The 20,170-nt window shown below is 44.2% G+C and overlaps 1 non-coding gene across 1 annotated transcript; it reads right to left on the bottom strand.

Moving 5' to 3' along the window:
• Positions 1 to 19,247: 19,247 nt before the first annotated feature.
• On the bottom strand, positions 19,248 to 19,360 carry LOC144696837 (U5 spliceosomal RNA). Its single transcript, XR_013580249.1, has one exon. It is a non-coding gene; the product is annotated as a U5 spliceosomal RNA (small nuclear RNA).
• Positions 19,361 to 20,170: the final 810 nt, after the last annotated feature.

Raw genomic sequence — 20,170 nt, 5'->3', positions numbered from 1 at the left:
GCAGAAGGGATAGGGGGAAGTAATATAGATTTACTGGCACAGCTCTAAAGAGTTTGCAGGGATAGAGGGACCTGGAGTACATGTGCGTAAATCTTTGAAGAAGGCAGGACATATTGAGAGAATGGTTAGCAAAGCATATGAGATCTCAGGCTTCATAAATAGAGGTACTGAGTGAAAAATCAGGGCAGTTATGCTGAACCTTTGTAAAGCTCTTGTTAGGCCACACTAGAGTATTGCATCCAGTTCTGGTCACCATACTTCAGGAAAGTTGAGGGTTATTAGAGAATACTGAGGGGATTTACCAGAATGGTTCCAGGGATGGGGGATTTTAAGGGCAAGGTTAATTTGGAGAAGCTGAGCTTGTTCTCCTTGGAGCAAAGGAGATTGAGGTCATTTAGACAGAGGTGTACAAGGTTATGATTGATTTGGATAAGGTGGACAAGGAGAAACTATTCCCATTAGCTGAGGGTACAGAGACTATGGGGACAGGGATATAAGGTTGCAAGCAAGAGATGCAGGGGAGATGTGAGGAAGCACTATTTTATGCAGCAAGTGATAATGAACTGAAACTCATGCCCACAAGTGTGGTGGAAGCAGAGATGATCAATGATGTCAAAGTAAAACTGGATGGTCACTTGAAGAAGATAAACTTGCAGGGCTACAGGAATAGATGGGAATGGGATTGACTGGTTTGCTCTACAGAGACTGAGCATCGACTCGATGGGTCAAGTGGCATCCTTTTGTGCTGTAAATGACTTTATGACACTCTTTCTTCTGAACTCCAGAGAGTACAGGCCCATTCTACTTAATCTCTCCTCATAGAAAAACTCTCTCATCCCATGAAACAATTGAGCAAACCTTCAATGCACCCCCTTTAAGGCAAGTATCCTTCTGTAAGAAATGCTAATATTCTGGACTAACTTAAATATGTGATTGAGGCTTGAGGTATTTTAGTGAAATACAGAATGGTATTTGCTGTAGGCATTTGTACAGAAATTTACCAAATCTTACCAGAATATTTTACTTCAAAAGACTATTTGAAGTAAAGCAAAACTTACTAAAAGCTGCAGGCTGCTGTTAAGAAGATTATACTTTTGAAGCCATGGAATGTTTAGTCAGAAGCCCTGAGCTAAACACAAAAGACAGCCATGCTTCAAAGCTGTGCTAACCTTAGTTAAACTTTATGGGTGGAATCGTCCCAGATTTTCACCAAGTGTGGTAGAAAAAGTAAGTTTTACCTGCAGGCCGCAATGGCAGATTTTTGCGCCATATCATCCCATTCCCAGCGAGTCCCACCTCATTAATAGTGCTTTCCCAGGAAACACGCCAGATCACTGGCGGGGCGGCCTCTGATTCACCCTCCCTGACATCACCTCAGGCCTTCAGTAATCAGGGTGCCATATTTAAAGGGTGTCCTTGAACAGAGCTAGCACTATCTAAGGGATTGGAAGCTGCTGCAGTGTGATGCCTGCCAAAGGGCGGAAACATGCTGCCTCCAAATTTAGTGACACCTCCCTCAGGCGCCTGCTGGACACAGTGGAGGCGCGCCGTGAAATCCTCTATCCCCACTCTGGGCGAAGATCAGCAAGCAAGGTGACAACTCCAGCATGGGAGGCGGTGGGAGCAGTGGTGAGGGTCAAAGCCCTGCAAAAGAGGACAGCTACCCAGTGCCAAAAGAGGATGAATGGTCTCCTATATTCCACCAGGTTGAGTCACTCTTCTCATCACTCTCAACTCTCACACTCACAAAACCCATCACATATCCACAGGGATCTCACTCACTGCCAGTTCAAGGGACATCACCATTCACACTATCACACACACCTTCATCTGCCCAGTGGCTCGTGTTCTCATCCCATCCATGGCACCACTCACCGCCCACACATGCCAGGTATCCTTATCATCTGGCCTGGCAGGCATCCCGCTTACATTCTTTCCATCTGTCTTCATGCAGGACAAGCTGGCACACAACAAAAGGAGAAGTTGCAGACTGGTGAAGGAATGCCTGACATCAAGGTTCTCACAGACTTTGAAAATAGTCATCCAACTGGCCTGTGACAATTTGGGCCATTCCGTGCTGACGGTGAGGCTGGCATTGGTCAACTAAGTAAGGATCCAGCAATGTGACATCCATCAGACAACCATGCTGTGAGTCAGTTCCCCTGTTCTGCAGTCCTTTGCCACGCACTAATTATCTCTCCTTGCTTTCGCAGGCACATCTGCGAAGCAACCAAGGGGTCCACGACCTAAGTTCTCAACTCAAGCCACCTTGGAAGAAGAATCTGATGACACCCTATTGGAAGGCCCATCACAGTACTCATCCACACCCTCCACCAGAGCAGAGGTATATACTTTGGTGGGACCTAGTTCTAGAGTAGCCTTGGGGGTCACAACCTGGTGACCATGTTGCACTGTCTGATCCACAGCAGCTGGAGGCAGGGACTTACCAGGTTTCTGGCACTCAGAGGACTGCTGGAGGCCAGAAATCTGCTGAGTCCTAGTCAGGTGACAAGCCTCTGGACTTGGGCATACCTCGGTTGCTGAAGTGGCAAAGGCAAGCTTGGGGACATCAGGAAGGGACGTTTGCTGCACTCCTTAGATTGAAAGGCATGGTCTGTCCACCATCAGTCTGAGATTATAGCACTGGGATGCCAACTCACCAAGGTAAACACTGGTAGGATGGTGGCCGCAAAGGAGACTTGGTCCAGGACATCAGTCCTGCACTGTTGTATGGGCTGAACTCCATCACTGATACCATAGTTGTCCACAGTGTCAATGTGAGAGGCGTGGGGGCGGAGGGGGGGAGGTGCATCTTGATCTCACTCTAGCTTCCCCTTTTCTTCCAGAAGTCAGCCAGGGGCACCTCAGGCACCTATAGGAAGGAGGATCAGCAGGTGCACACCCTGCAACTGTCCACCCAGGTGACTCCAGGTGTGTCTGGTCCAGCAGAATCTCCTCTTATCATGACCCCAGCAGCTCCTGCTCCACAGGCCAAGGACACAGGGTCCCAAAAGCAGGCCAGGGCTCTCCAGGTCTCGGCTCTCCAGAGGACGCCTGCCAAGGTAATCATAGACAGGGGGTAGCAGTCAGCAGACTGCCTCCCCCTCCCCTGCAGATGTCAGGGGAGCACCAAGACATAGTGGCAGGTTTAGGAAGGTCAAGAAGAAGGTCATACAATTAGGGAGGTCAAACAGTTACAGGGATTACAAATGGGAATGTACTAAGAGGGGTAGATGAAGTGAGAGATCTTGGCGTACAAGTACACAGGTCCCTAAAGGCAGCAGTTCAAGTAGACAAGGTTGTAAAGAAGGCATATGGAATGCTCTCCTTCACTGGCAGAGGTATAGAATACAAAAGTAAGGATATAATGTTGGAATTGTATAAAACACTGGTGAGGCCACAACTGAAGTATTGTGTGCAGTTCTGGTCACCACATTACAGGAAGGATGTAATAGCTCTGGAGAGAGTGCACAGGAGGTTTACAAGAATGTTGCCAGGGTTAGAAAAGTGTAGCTACGAGGAGAGATTGGATAGGTTGGGGTTATTTTCCTTAGAACAAAGAAGGCTGAGAGGTGGCTTGATTGAGGTGTACAAAATTATGAGGGGAATAAATAGAGTGGACAGGATAAAATTGTTTCCCTTGATGGAGAATTCTAGAACCAGGGGACATAGATTCAAGATAATTGGCAGAAGGTGTAGGGGAGACATGAGGAAGAACTTTTTTACGCAGAGGGTAGTGGGTGTCTGGAATTCACTGTCTAAGTTGGTGGTAGAGGCAGAAACTCTAAACTCTTTTTAAAAATACCTGATCTGCGCTTAAGTGCTGTAAGGTGCAGGGCTATGGGCTGGGTGCAGGAAAGTGGGATTAGAAAGGGCACCTGGGTGTCCTCGGGCTGGCATGGACAAGATGGGCCGAATGGCCTCCTTCTGCGCTGTAACTTTTCTATGGTTCTATGGTTCTAAGATGTAGTTGCACAGCTTGGGCATGGGTGTTATTCACTTGTACTTAATGTTCACTATTGTAAATTAACTCCCAAGAATGTCTCCTTGCCTTGCAGTGTTCATGTCAATCTGATGTGAAACGTTGGTTCCTGCACAAGATAAACGCAGGTGTCTCAGACCAGGGCCTCTTCCCTGTGCAGTGTGTAGCCTTCAGACCAAAGTGATGGTCTGGCTTCACACTCACTGGTGATGCCTGTCTGTACCTTGCTGTTAGAATGTCGTGGGCAGGTATCACAGAGTTCTGTCATTCTCTCTGTGTGCTCTCAGCACCTTTGAGGTGGGGCTGGGCCCCCATCTGTGACCGGTGGTCCTGTGCTCTTGAAGGGGACAGGTGCTAAAGGTTGATAAAGGATCAGGTGCTTAGATCTCTGTGGCAACAAGAGTTTAAAATTTCACAGTTGCGTCTCTGTGTTATGACCCTGATCACAGAATGCAAGCGAGCTGCCCTCAGCCAGACAGGAGCCAGACATTCACAGAGGCAATGTGAAGACCTGTGGAGTGTCCTCACTGCATGTTGTCATCATCCTCCAGGAATCTAGCGACTACTGGGGCCTCGCTGCATTTCTATGACATGAGCCTGAGCACTGAGGGTATGTGCACTGTCATCAGCCACACAGGAGTAAAACGCTCACAGATGCAAGGTGAGGGTGTCCTCACTGCATCTTGTCATCATCCTCCACAAATCTTGCGGCTATGAGGGCCTCCTGAGTGCGCCTGCCTTGTCTAGCCATTGCGCTGGCCTCACTGCTGGCATCCTCGCCTTCGAGGACCTCATCATTGTCATCCCATTCAACGCCCTCCTCATTGGAGGATATGTGCAGCTCCTCCCTCTCCTCCTCAGCCAGGTCCTCCCCCCATTGCAGTGCCAGGTTGTGTAGTGCACAGCAAGCGACAATGATGTGCGAATCACTCTGGGGGCTGTATTGCAGTGCCCCACCAGACCTGTCGAGGCACCGGAACCTCATTTTCAAAATACCTGTCACTTGCTCCACCAAAGTCCAGGTTGCAGCATGGGCCTTGTTATAGCATCACTCTGGTGCAGTCTGAGGCCGCCACCAGGGCGTCATCAGACACATTCTCTCTGGATAATCCTTGCCAAGAAGCCAACCCTGCAGCCTCTCTGGACCCTGGAAGATGTCAGGGATTTGAGTCCTACTAAGGATGCACAAGTCGTGGACGCTGCCTGGGAATCGTGCGCAGACTTGTAGGATGTGTTTGTGATGGTTGCACGCCAGCTGAATATTCAGCAAGTGAAAGTCCTTGCATTTGAATGCTTGTTGCCACGGAGATCTAAGCACCACATGAGTGCAGTTGATGGCACCCTGCAGCTGTGGGAAAACAGAAATCCCAGCGCTCTTGCTTCCTGGCTTTCCTGATCCTGGGTGAAATGCACAATGTTCTGTGCCTTCGTGAAGATGGCGTCCACGACCTCCAGGATACACTTGTGCGTGGAGGCTTGCGAGATCCCACACAAGTCACCTGTGGAGCCCTGGAAGGACACACTGGCATAGAAATTGAGCATTGCAGTCACTTTCATCGCCACTTGCAGTGGTTGCCCTCCATGTTCCCGTAGCACCAAATCCTGCATCAGGTGACATATGAGACTGACCAGTTCCCTAGACATGCACAGTCTTTGGCAACACTGGTTCTCGGTCATCTGCAGGAATGACAGATGCTGTCTATAGACCCTGGGTCTAGCGAGGCTCCTACACGAAACGGCTCACTGCGGATCTACAGCTGCATGCACAGAGGGCACTGCTGCCTCTTCATCTTTAGAGAGGTGCACCTCACTTTGCTGGGGCAGGCACCTCCGCTGCTCTCTACTTCTTCTTCTCTGGTCTCTGTAAGCCATGAGGAATACCTCTAAGTCACCAGGCTCCATGATCATGATGTTCTCCTCCTGCAGGATCAAAGAGAGGGGTGCGTTGGTTAGCATAGGTGTACTAAGAACTTCTCTTGGTTCAGTCTGAAGGCCCCTTCACGCATTCAGGAAAGCGCTGGCTACTACTTGGATGGCCAGCGTGTAATGTGCTCATTGGCTGTCTGAAACCCCAACCACCTCCGCCCCATTCCATTTGACTGATTGTCGGCCACTTCAGCTATTGGACTGCATGCTGTGCTCTCGGCTCAGGCGCAGGCATTCTCCTAAGCCGCGCAGTAAGGTTGCACTGCTAGCTTGAACCATAATGGTCACTGGTCCAAGCCTTGCAAGAGGCTGTGCGCTCCTCCGGAGATGAGACACCCAGGATCCCTGCTGAAAGTTCATGTGTACCAAGTGAGGATCAAGCATGTTTATGATCCTTCACCTAACCATAGATAGCCCACCAACACTCACTCGCAGACCAGACTCATGCGGTGAAGCAGCAAGAGGCCAGAGCTACTGCCCGTGAACCTGCACATCATAGGATTACATATAAGATATATATGTATATAAGATATATAGAATAGAAACAGGCCATTTTAAAAAGCGCAGGGAGACTTCATTTTAAAAGAGCATGGAGAGCGAGGAGACTTCATTTTAACAAAAGTGTGGAGACTTCATTTTAAAAAGAGCAGGGAGAGCGAGGAGACTTCATTTTAAAAAGAGTGCAGAGGGCGAGGAGACTTCATTTTAAAACAGCGGGGGGACTTCATTTAAAAAAGAGTGTGGAGAGCGGGGAGATGTCATTTAAAAAAGAGCGGGGAGAGTTCATGTGAGACCAGTGGCTGAGTGACATCATGAACCACAATGTGACACGAGTGCAGGGAAAGCAGCTGATTGATGAGTAGGATTTGTGAGTATTTCTAGTCTTTAAAGTAAAAGTAAGGTCTTCAGTTTGTCTTTTTTTCTCTCTCTTTTCCTTAAAATTAGCTTGTTAAGTATAAGATCAATACTGGTATAAAAAAAATAATTACAATAAAGTGTAAAGAGCGGGAGATTTTTCAAGTGTAAAGAGCAGGGATACTAGAGTAATTAGTTAATAAATTAAATAAAATGCGATAGTGATGGCAGGTCGGATGATGTATTGTTGCTGCAGCATGTGGGACCTGCTGGACACCAAGATGATCTAGAGCGGACACATCTGTAACAAGTATTCACAGCTCGAGGAACTTCAGATCCGAGTTGAGGAGCTGGAGTCCAAGCTGCAGACATTGCGCCATGTCAGGGAGAGGGAAAGTTACCTGGACACTTTGCTCCGGGAGGCAGTCACACCCATCAGATTAGGTAATTAAAATTTGGTCTGTGATCAGGGACAGGAGGGTGTGAATGCAGGTGAGGCAGGTAAGGGGACCCAAGGGGTAGCATTTGAGGAGCCTCGGTGCCTGCAATTGTCCAACAGATACGAGATTCTTGCAAGCTGTGTAGACAAGAGCAGGACTGCAGGGAGAATGAGCGAACTGATGATGGCATCATGGTACTGGGACCATTCAAATGGGAGAAGGAAATAGGAACATAGTAGTAGTAGGGGACAGTATAATTAGGGGAATAGAAACTGTTCTCTGCAGTCGTGAGCGTGAGTCCTGAAAGCTGTGTTGCTTCTCCGGTGCCTGGGTTAAGGACATCTCCTCAGGGCTGGAGAGGAGGGATCCAGTTGTTGTCGTCCACGTTGGTACCAACAACATTGATAGGACTAGACGGGCTTCACTTGAACCGTGCTGGGACCAATGTCCTGGCGAACTGAATAACTAGAGCGATAGAGAGGGCTTTAAACTAAATAGAGGGCGAGGAGGGTTCTGGAGAGGGGATACATTGGCTTACAAAGCAAAAGGATATAGCACCGTTGCAGGTCAACTATTTAGGTAATGATTCCCAGAGTGTGACAGGAAGGGACAGAGTGTACAATCATTAAAAAAAAGCAGCAAATAGAGTCAAAGGAGGAAAAAATGGTAAAGAGACAAAATTAATGGCTCTTTACTTAAGTGCACATAGTATTCAGAACAAAATAAATGAATTAATGGCACAAATAGAGGTTAATCTTATAGCCATTAAGGAAACATAGTTACAAGGAGATCAAATCTGGGAACTGAATATTAAGGGGTATGTGACTTTTCGAAAGGACAGGCAGGAAGGAAATGGCGGCGGGGTAGCTTTGTTTGTACGAGATGGGATAAGTACGATAGCAAGAAATGATCTTGGATCGGAAGATGTAGAATCCATATGGGCGGAGTTAAGAAATAACAAGGGGAAGACAACACTGGTGGGAATAGTCTATAGGCCCCCTAACAATAGCTATACTATAGCACAGAGAATAAATCAGGAGATAATGAGGGCATGTAAAAAAGACTGTACATTAATCATAGATGACTTTAATCTTCATATAGATTGGGATAATCAAATTGGCAGAGGTAGCCATGAGCAAGAATTCATAGACTGTATTCGGGACAGTTTCCTAGAACAATATGATGTGGATCCAACCATGGATCAGGCTATTTTGGATCTGGTGATGTGTAATGAGTTTAATAAATTATCTCAAAGTAAAAGATCCCTAGGAAACAGTGACCATAACATGGTAGAATTTAGCATTCAGTTTGAGAGTGAGAAACTTGGGTCAGGAACAACTGCACTAAACTTAAATGAGGGTAATTACAAAAGAATGAGGGCAGAGTTGGCTGCAGTGCACTGGGAGAGGAATTTATCAGAAAAGATGGTTGATAAACAATGACAGGCATTTAAGAAAATAGTTTATGACTCACAACAAAGATATATCCCACTGAGGAAGAAGGATTCTTGGAAGGGGATAAACCAACCATGGTTAACCAAGGAAGTTAAAGATAATATCAACTTGAAAGAAAAAATATACAATGTGGCAAAGATTGGTGGTAAACCAGAGGATTGGGATTTTTTTGAAAACCACCAAAAGATGACCAAAAAAAAATCAAGAGGGAGAAAATAAACTTTGAGGGTAAACTAGCAAGTAATATGAAAACAGACAGTAAGAGCTTCTTTGACTATATAAAAAGAAAGAGAGAGGCTAGACATAGGCCCCTTAGAGAATGAGGTTGGGGAAATAATAACGGGGAACCAGGAAATGGCAGAGGAGTTGAATAAGTGCTTTTCATCAGTATTCACAGTAGAAGACACTAATAGCATTCCAAAAATACTAAATAATCAAGGGGCAAAATGGGGGGAAGAAATAAATACAATGGCCAGAATTTTCCCATTGGCGAGTTGGGGGCAGGGCCCGCTCGCCGATGCGAAAATGATGCGGGATGTCATTTTCAGTCTGTCAATGGCAGGGCGCATTTCCCACTGTCGCACATCGGGAACATCATTAGAATATATTTCATAAGATCATGATGCCATCATCCCGGTCCACTTAAATCTTTAGGAATGCGGGCGAACAGCGAAATCAGCTGTCTGCCCGCCAACCTGTCAATGGCCAAATGAGGCCATTGACAGGATAATTAAGATAATTAAAGACCCTGCCCGTCCAACCTTAAGGCTGGCGGGCAGGCCAGGAGCCCCAGCGGGAAGGAGAAAAAACATGAAACCTCATCCACTGGCGGGATGAGGTTTCATGTCCGTTTTAAAAAACATTAATAACGTTTCTGTGCTTCTTATTAACATGTCCCATCTCGTGTGACATTGTCACATGAGGGGGACATGTTAATAATTTTTTAATTTTTCTATTTTAAAAATTTTTTAGACTGTCAGTAATCTCCCTGAGACAGCACTTAGACTCAGGGAGCAGTGCGCACTTTGACAGTTGGGGACAGTCCCCCCTCCGCACAGGAAGTGCATAGCGCTTCCCATCGGGCAGCCCACTGGGAGGGCCTTAATTGGCCCGCCCACTCAAAATGGTGGTGGGACCCGTTTCGGCGGTGGGGGTCGGCTGCCCGCCTGCCGCCAAGCTGGTGGAGCCCGCCCACCTACCAAGGGCAAAATTCTGCCCAATAACTATCACTAGAGAAAAAGTACTATGGAAACTAATGGTGCTAAAGGCCCCATTTCCAAAAGGCGATTGATAAGGTACTGCACATAAGGCTGCTTAATCAGATAACAGCCCATGGTATTGGGGGTAGTATATTAGCATGGATAGAGAATTGGCTAACTAATAGAAGACAAGAGGGTTGGGATAAGGGGGCATTTTCAGGAATGCAACCTGTAGTGGAGTGACACAAGGATCAGTGCTGGGGCCACAATTATTTACAATATATATTAATGACTTTGATGAAGTGAATGTACTATCGCCAAGTTTGCGGATGACTCAAAAATAGGTGGGAAGGCAAGCAGTGAGGATGACACAAAGAGTCCACAGAGGGATATAGATAGGTTAAGTAAGTGGGCAAAAACTTCGCAGATGGAACATAATGTGGGAAAATGTGAGGTTATGCACTTTTGCAGGAAGAATAGAGGAGATAATATTATTTAAATGGAAAAAGACTGCAGAAAGCTACAGCACAGAGGGACTTGGGGGTCCTCATGCATGAATCACAAAAAGCTAGCATACAAGTTCAGCACGTAATAGGGAGGGCAAATGGAATGACGGCCTTTATTCCAAACACAATGGAGTACAAGGAATAGGGAAGTCTTGCTAAAACTATACCAGGCACTAATTAGACCACACCTAGAATATTGTGAACAGTTTTGATCCCCTTATCTAAGGATATACTGGCATTGGAGGCAGTCCAGAGAAGGTTCACTAGGTTGATCTTGGGGATGGAGGGATTTTCTTATGAGGAGAGGTTCAGTGGGTTGGGCCTGTACTCATTGGAGTTTAGAAGAATGAGAGGCGACCTTATTGAAATATATAAGATTCTTAGGGGTCTTGACAGGGTAGATGCTGAGAGGTTGTTTCCTCTTGTGGGAGAGTCTAGGACCAGAGGGCATAATCAGAGTAAGGGGTTGCCCATTTAAGACAGAGATGAGAAGGAATTTCTTCTCTCAGAGGGTAGTGAATCTGTGGAATCAGCAGAGCTGTACAGGCTGCGTTGTTAAGTATATTCAAGGCTGAGATAGACAGATTTTTAATCAGTAAGGGAATCAAGGGTTATGGGGAAAAGGCAGGAAAGTGTAGTTGAGGATTATCAGATCAGCTATGATCTCATTGAATGGCGGAGCAGACTCGACAGGCCGAATGGCCAACTTCTTCTCCTACGTCTTATGGTCTTATGGTCAGTGACTCTGGCATGGCCGCCTTTCACAAGGGGATTGTACAACTTAACCAGTCGGACAATTGCTCTGCTGCTCCCTAAAATGCGCATTAATTTGCAGTTTCCGCTCCCCCCCACCCCCGCCACCCCCCATCACAGTGGTGAAAAGTCCTGGAGCATTTGCTGCCACTCTCATGCTTTTGCGTTGCTTGAGTGGGCAGAAAAGCTTCAGAGGCCCGGCTTCAAGTATGTCAATGGAACTGCAGCTGAAGGATCTCAGCTGAGGAAGAATGCTCACTATTGACAAGCTTTTTCAAGTGTGTGGCCGCTTCCCTTGCCCACCCCCCTCGCCTTGCCCCCTACCCCTCTCAGCCTGATCTGCACTGGAGCCCTTACCCCAGCACCACACTGAAAGCCAGTCAGGTAAAAGTGACTTGCCTGTGCCCCCCACAAATGCACGGTCCCTCTACTTTGATATCCTATGGGCGATGCTCACAAGCTCTGTGCAACGTTATGTGCACTCACCTCCAAGTTCCCCTTGAAGTTCAGGTCACTAGATGCACACTTTTGAAAGGCAGTCATGAAGCACGCCGTTCTGAAGTCACACTGACTTGGGCAGCAAAGTTGACATGGGGGGATGATTCAGGCATGCAGGGCTTATAATTAGATGCAAATATGTTCTAATGACGTTCCCAATGTGCGACGGTGGGAAACGCGCCCTGTCATTGACAGACTGAGTGAACAATCGCAAACTGGTTTCATGATGGCGTAAGATCAATTTTTGGCCTTCTTGCCAGATTGTCCCCATCCACCCCCCACCGCCCCCACTGCCTGCCATGTCACCCAATGCCAAGGGGGCTGGAAAATTCTGGCCTCTGTTTCAACAAGCATTATAATAAAAGGAGCATGATTGGACTGGGTCACCATTATCACCTAAATAAATGATAATTGGTGAATATGAACAAGGAAGCCTTGAAAGTTATCTTGCAAATCAGAGACAGGGGTATGTTTCGGAGTGTTGTAAAACCATAGGGAAATTGAATGCCAATCCAACTGACTTAAGTGATGTGAAGTTTAATTGTAAACTACAAGCAACTGGCACAAGCTGATATTTGTAGATAATGTCTGAGTTTGTCTTCTTTTGAAATGCAGATAAACTAACTCCACAAGAAACTATGTTTTCATGCTTTATCAATTAACTCTGTTTTGAATTCACCAAGCAACAACTTTAAAGAAGTCAGTAATTTGAAGAACGCCAATTGTTTAATTATCCTGGTCATCCTGGAATGTGTGATCAGGAAAAGAAATTTAAGAAAGGTGTACAACATCATGGTTTGAACAAAGAACGGGATGCCCCATTGGATATTGTAGCTTAAGGTGAATTTTAATAAGACTGTGAGTCCTGCCACCAAAACATCCATGCCCGCCTTGAATGAAAGGTATAAAGATTGTTGCAAAGAATGATTTGGCGCTGCAGTTGAGCAACTTGGTCAGTTGCTGAAGAGTATGATCAATGGGAGTTGACCGCTTACCAGGTGATCATATAAATAGCTTACTGTAAACAGTGTATTATACTGTTAACTGGTATTCCTACCAAAACTAGTAAAGACATTAGATGTTTAATTTAGGCTTTGTGTGTTCTCATTATTTCACATAATTCTTGTGAATGAACCATAGAATAGCCTGTCAAAGATCAACGGTTAAGTCTTACATTTCCTTAGGTAAGAAGACGAAAATTGTACACAGTACTCCAGGCGTGATCTCACCAAAGCTCTGTGCAATTGCATCAAAACTTCCTTACTCTCATAGTTTATGCTATACCCTGTATAAAGGTACATAGTTATGTGTTATCAATAAACATTTAATGTTCAACCATACAAGGCTCAGAACCTCTTCATGAGATCTACCGAACACACAAGGTACAACACAGAATATCTAGCTTCTGACATGCTTTTGTATCCACAGAATTATGCAATTGGTCCAGTTAAGTTTCTGGTCAATGATGACCCCTAGGATGTTCATGGTGGGGCATTTGATGCCATTGAATGTTATGCAAAGATGATTGAGCTCTCTCGTTAGAGATGGCCATCACCTGACACTTGCATGGTATGGATGTTACTGGTCATTTATAAATCCAAGTCTAAATATTGTCCCAGTCTTGATACATGTGTGCATGGATTGTTTCATTATCTGAGGAACTGAACATTATATAATCATCAATGAAGATCCCATTTCCGAACTTATGAAGGATGAGTGGAGCAGCTAAAGATGGTTGGGCCTAGGATACTATCTTGAGAAACTCCTGCAACTATATACCTGGGGCTGAGAGGATTGGTCTTCAAAATCTAGAACAATCTTCAGAACTGTTCTGATGAGGGATCATTGACCTGAAACGTTAACTCTGTTTCTCTCCACAGGTGCTGCCTGACCTGCGGACTGTTTCTAGAATTGTGTTTTTATTTCAGATTTCTAACATTTGCAATATTTAGCTTTTGTGTTCCACAACAGTGGAGTTATTTCCTCTGACTCCAAGTGACTTCAATTTTACTAGGGCTCTTTGCTGTCAAACTCTGTAAAATGCTGCCTAGATGTCAAGGGCAATCAATCTTACCTCACTTCTGGAATTCAGCTCTTTTGTCCATGGTTGGGACAAGGTTGAATCCCAGAGATGAGTGACTGACCTTGACAGACAAATCACAAGCATTACTGCCTATTATTGCAGCTTGACAATCTTGTTCTGTTCAGAAATATAAAGATCCAACTTAACCAATCATAAACATATATTCTAAAACAAAACTTGATATTGAATATATCAATTAAAATGGGGACAGTAAGTTGCATCAAAATAATTTCTGGGAATACTTAGAAACAGTTTCTCAACAGTTGTGATTACTAGTTTACAAGAAATCAAAATATGAGCAATAGATAGGGGAAACTTGCCAAATAAATGGGTAGGTTTTAACTTGGGGTGTATGGGGTGTGGAGCATGAGAGAAAGCCCAGAGATGAGCTCAGGGTAAGGCCCAAATTAATTTAATACCTAGGCCTCATTTATATATTCTAATTCTTTCTCCCATCCGAAATTAGCAGGAGTCACATCATGGCAACAAGTTGGAACAGAAATTGGGTCAGGAGGCCCCAGGGACAGAAGTGAATAGATCCCAGCATGAAGTTAGTGCTGCGGAGGGGTCTGGATGAAAATCCAAGAGTTGAGAGGGAAGCAAGGTCAGTGGTATGTTGGTTCTTGTGGAGCCTGGGGGGAACACTTCTGTTTTTCCTGACCCACAAAGATTCTACAGAAAAGTTATTTTTTAAAACACTTTGGCCCCTTCTGGCTATTCTGTATTTGCCCAACTGTAGTAGAGCTGTTGCGGTTGGAATGAATACTGAGTTCATTCAAATTTCCAAATTCAACCTCATTTAAATATTGCTCTACATGTGTGAATTATACTTGTGTTTAGCAGCTCACCAATTAGTGAGTGGAGAATGTTTTCTGCTGTAGGCCTGTAGCATTTTAAAAAGATATTGTTACAGAAGTGGAGAAAGTTGTAGAAGTAAGATTGTCAGCCTAGAGCCTTGTCTATAGAGCCCTCATGGGAACAAAGGGTGCCCCAGATTTTCTAATAGGGCAGGGAACATTTATTTTGCAGCTAGTGTAGCAGTGCGGGAATCTGTTCTTCCCTGTGATCTATGTTACACCAGATGGGTATCTGGCAGGAGATAGTTAGTGACCCATGTAATTACAAACAGCCTTATCCTAGGACCTGCTGCTGTGCTATAAGTCATTTAATATCCTCACCAGGTGTATAAAGATAGGGAACTCAATATAAAACTTATAATATTGCAATGTATCAACTATGAATAGCATGATTGTACCCTCCCATACAAAGTCTTGCTCTACTTTAAAAGCTTTGCATGATTCCATGTTGCACCAGGGAAGACTTTCCTGTGCAAAATATATTTTCCTCAGCCCTGAACTTCCAATCTCTCAGGCAGTTCTTCCATATGCTATAACAGTATGATACTCCTTTCTGGAATATGCACAATCTGCAATTCACTGATAGATAGGTATCCTTGTACATCTACATGCCAATATAAATATTTCAATTTCTTCTACTATTTTTGCAGTGGAGACAGATTCCTCAACCCATACCATCCTTACTTTTTGAGGGTGCAGCCCCAGATAATATAAAGGAAAGAGGGAACTGTAACTGTATTGGGAGTATATCAGAGACCACCGAACAGTAGAAAGGAGATCGAGGAAGAGGGATGGACCCTGATATCTTTTTCTACTTTGTGCCTGGTAAAGTTGTATTTCTCAGGTGCTATGGTGAGGAAAAGTGAATAAAGAGCTTCAGGGGTGAATTTTACTCCGGGGGGGGGGGGGGAGAAACGGATTACCTACCCCCATGACCCAATGACCCAAAAGTTGGTCAGCACCTCACCGATGTGAAATATGGCTGCCCCGCAGCAATATAATGTTGGGGGCTCCCTTATTTGGCCCAGAGTGGGACTTTCACCCCTCAGGGACAGCAAGTCCTGCCCCAGAGAGCTGCCAACCAATCAGACTGGCTGGCAGCTCTGTAGTTCCCGTAAATGGGGGGAACAGGCTGGGTGGGCAGGAAGGAGGGTGGCTGACCACCCGCTTTATTCTACTTGCACCCCCACCTTCAAATACTCCAGCAAGGGGTGGGTGGGTTTAAATTCATCCCTATGTCCCCACCCCATTATGCTAATTTTTTCATGAATTATATGTTTTTCATGCATTCTACAAAAAAATGCATGTGCAGGCAAGAAGCATAATCCTAGCTTGCTCACAGGAATTAGTTGTTTCTGGCATTCCCACCCCATTTCCTCTACCTGAGAAGCTCGCTGGCAGTGAGCCTTGTGTCTAGGACCCCTCAGATTAGAGGGTCTGAAAAGACTCTGCAACAAGTGTAAAAAATAGATGGCTTTGTTCTTGTAAGACTTATTGGATTTTGGGACCTGGAGACCTTTTGGCTGCTGTGAGAATCTGGAAGACAGTTCCATTGTTCTGAGGTCTGCAGGGCATGCTTCTCATTCTGTCTGACTGATTCTTAATGCAAGTCTTGCCAGATAGGCAGGTCTTTACTAGTGTGGTTGGGTTATGTTACTGACATTGCCCACCAAAATCAGAAATAACTCAACCTCCACAGCCAGAACACACTTCTGGAGCATTCTGCCCATGCAATGCATAGGTATGAGCAATATTGAAGCAATATAGTTAAATTTGACAAAGATGGGGGGTGGGGGGTGCGGGTGGAGGGGAGGTTCCGGAGGGGTGGCGCGGGGGCGGCATTATAAAGGGTGACAGGGGGTGATTAGGACATAAGCTAAAAGAACTTCCACAAGAAGGTACAGCAAACATGAGATCGGGTTCCTTGGATACGAGAGAAAGTAACATCAAAATGAGACTTAGAAAAGACACATGACAAATTCGAGGCTAATAATACAATAGAATGTCAAATAACATTCAAAATAATAGACAAGGAAGCAAAAGAAGACTAGAAAACAAATGCAGGGCATGAAAGAAGACCATCAAATACCATAGATGAAAAAGTAACGATTTTAATAAATACATAAAAGAAACAGATTAGTTCAAGGGAGCATGGTCGGAATCATTCGGTGATTTAAACTGCTATATTTAAAGCGACATCGGAAGTCTGTAGAGTGTGCCATCACCCGCCCCCAATAATGATTGACTCTTAAAATGACTATCAATGTTTCATACATCTGCTTCTTTGGCTCTCTCACTATTTACGGAGCAGTAACCTACTCATAGAGAATCCGTTGTTTTGTGCCCTTTTAGTCTCTCTCGGGCTTCCAGCTGATTTATGCTGAAATTGAAATATCACCAATGAGGGAAAGCATGATGCTTTTCTCCTATATTCGTTAGGAAAGGAATCATTTATTATACTGATCTTGGGCTCAACCTCAGATTCCACTTCGTTTACATCTTTCATCTGCCTTCTTACTGTTGTACTACTGAAATAGTAACAACGTTATGTTTTATATCTCCAGTTATAGTCCTTACATGTTTTTTGATCCTCCAGGTTCCAGTGAACTGACTGAACTATTTCACCTTTCTCCCTACAGGGATTTATGCATGTAAATGTTCATTTTATTTATTTTTTATATTTTCTTTTTCTTTATTTTTTTCTTATTTGGTTCTGATTAATTTAATAATTCACCGAGCCTTGCCGCCTTGTTCCTTTGTTGACCTGAATGAATATCAGTTGCAGGCAACGATGACTTCCTGTTTTCATTTCGTTTCCTCTGAGCTAACGAACTCCCGATACAGCCTGGGACTCATGCACCATTCGAACATTTCATTGCACTGATGAAATAAGGGCTAATTGAATTTTTAAATACCTTAACTGGTTACCACTACGGCTGGACGGGTAGCTATTGCTGCTGGGAGCCAGCCTCCGGAGTACGTTCATGCGGAAGGGGAACATCAGGGAGGCAGCTCGGTGCATTTCTTCCTGATATTCCCCACCACACTGGTTCCAATGTGGCTGGGAGAAGTCCCGCCGAAATGGCTGATTAGAGATAAAAGAATCGTCCAACGGAGAATGAAGGAATAACAAATATACTTGTCCCATAAGGAAGTAATACTGAAAGTAATGGCAGAGCTTAAAGTGTCAACCATGATGGCATGCACTTAGAATGCGGAGAGGGAGTCAACGACGAAGTAGAAGTCAATGGAAATGAATACTGGAAGAATGGTTTAATGCGTAGCTTATCCTATACTGTCCGTTTTAGCCTATGGCCTGTTATGAGCTCAAAGACTACAATCTTTCTAGTGTAGTGTCTTTATTGAACTGGATGTAAGATGGTTGCCCTAAGGGGTCCCTCATGGTAGAGTCACATGACTACAAGACAAATATGACATGTAGTAATGATTGCATTTCAAAACCCAAAAAAAACCTTTTTCATAATGAACAAAGGACAAATTTGCATGCACTATCATGTGTAACTGTGAGTTACCCAAGTTACCCACTAAACCACAACTGTTCTAATGCATTAACAAACTGTTCGTTATTCTCATCAGTTGCTGCACATGCATTGCATACAGTCGTTAAATTGTGCAGGTCTCTTAATAGTACGCGTTTGCTTTGTCATTGGCTGTTCGTCTGGGTGATGCTCCCTCTCCAGAGTGTCGTTCCCATGACATTTGTTGCCATGGTAACAGTTACTGTTGTTACTGCTGTTGTTGCTGATTGAATTTCTTGAGGAGGTGACGAGTTATGTCGATGAGGATAGTGCAGTCGATGTAGTCTACATGGACTTCAGTAAGGTTTTTGACAAGGTCCCACATAGGAGAATGTTCAAAAAGCTAAGAGCCCATGGGATCCAGGGAAATTTGCAGAGGATTATGGTTGAAGGTTGTTTTTGCTTTTGGAAGCCTGTGACAAGTGGTGCACCGCAGGGATAAGTGCTGGGACCCTTGCTGTTTGTAGCGTACATTAATGATTTATACATGAATATAGGAGGTATGATCAGTAAATTTGCAGATTACACTAAGATTGGTAGTGTCGTAAATAGTGAGATCTCTTCAGAGCTTTATTTAGAACCTTTGGGTCAAAGCATACTCTCAACTTTCCAGGCTGTTTCACTGCTACCATGCTGCTAATCCAGTTTGTAGGAGATGTTACTTTCTTGATTATGTCCTTCTTTTCCAGCACTTCTATTTTGTCTTTTAGGCTTGACTTGAGGGCAGCTGGAACTCTTCTCGGCAGATGCTGAATTGATCTTACACTCTCATCTACATTGAGATGATATTCTCCAGGTAGATATCCAAACCCTGTAAACACATCTTTGTACTCCTCTAGGATCTGTTCAGCAGTCAATAATTTTGTGTGCTACGACACATTGTAAATCTCTGTTGGCACATTTAGGGTTAGCAGTCCAAGTTTTAGACTTGGTCCAGCTGAGATGAGTGACTGTTGTGTAACGCCTATGATCTGGAACTCCAGATCTTCATTCTTACCGTTGCATTGGGCTCTCAGACGAATTTGTCCTCTTGGTGCAAGTATTGTGCCATCATTTGGCTCAACCTTTGTTATGGCACAACAGATGGTAAATGCCGAGATGCTCAAATCCCAGAGGCAAACTTGAAACATCTGCCACAACTGTTGTTTTTTCTCAACCCCACTAAAGCAGGGCCACAAAAAATTAAATTAAACTCTGAGTGCTCCTCTCCATGGAAATCTTTATTAAAAGGCGAAAGATTTATATGATCTTAAGAGTTTTGCAATTTGCATTTTATTTCTAGTTGTGTGCCCCGAATTCAGAAGTAATAAGACTGCCACAACTTGAAGTTTTAGAAAACTAAGTTAAACATTTATTACATTTATTAACAAAAGAAAAGATTTTAAGCACATACATAGGTCTACAAATTACTACTATAATAACTCCTATAACCCCTAATTAATCTGGCACCCACTTGCACCTCTGTTGAGGCAACAGTAAAATCAGATAGATTTAAACAGGCCCAGGGAAAGCAAACAATATCCTGGACAGTTCCATTCAAAATAAGTTTTCTCAGTTTCCGTTCCTGTAGGCAGCAACTTGATGCACAGAGGTTGGAGGCTTTTCACACTTGTGATAGATCTTAGAATGCCTTCTCCCTTACACTTAACCTCATCTCCTTTATACATGTTTCTCACTTTTAATGCAAATTCCATTGTTCCCATATGTTTTTGCAACTTTACTTTTCTCATAATATAAATCTTTTTATCATACTAATTTTATCAGTAACCTTTGAGAAAAATAAACACACTGTTTGGCTTAGCTTCTTCTGGCTAAGTGTAACATCTTACCATCTCTTTGAAATTCAAACTATCTGGTTTATCTAAAGATGCAAATTTTCCTTACGCCTCACAATCTAAAACTTCAGCCATGTTTACATATTTAGCTTCCCTTTTGATAACTCAAAACCTCCAGGCCGGCTGTCTCCAATTCAATTAAATCTCCCCACACACACATACATACAGAGAAACTAATCCAAACCTTACCATTAACCCACTTTTACAATAAATCACAATAATATTATGAAAATTATTATATTT

The sequence above is a fragment of the Cetorhinus maximus genome, chromosome 22, assembly GCF_964194155.1.
Source record: "Cetorhinus maximus chromosome 22, sCetMax3.hap1.1, whole genome shotgun sequence".
NCBI lineage: Eukaryota > Metazoa > Chordata > Chondrichthyes > Lamniformes > Cetorhinidae > Cetorhinus > Cetorhinus maximus.
This window is presented reverse-complemented; position numbering and strand designations above follow the sequence as displayed.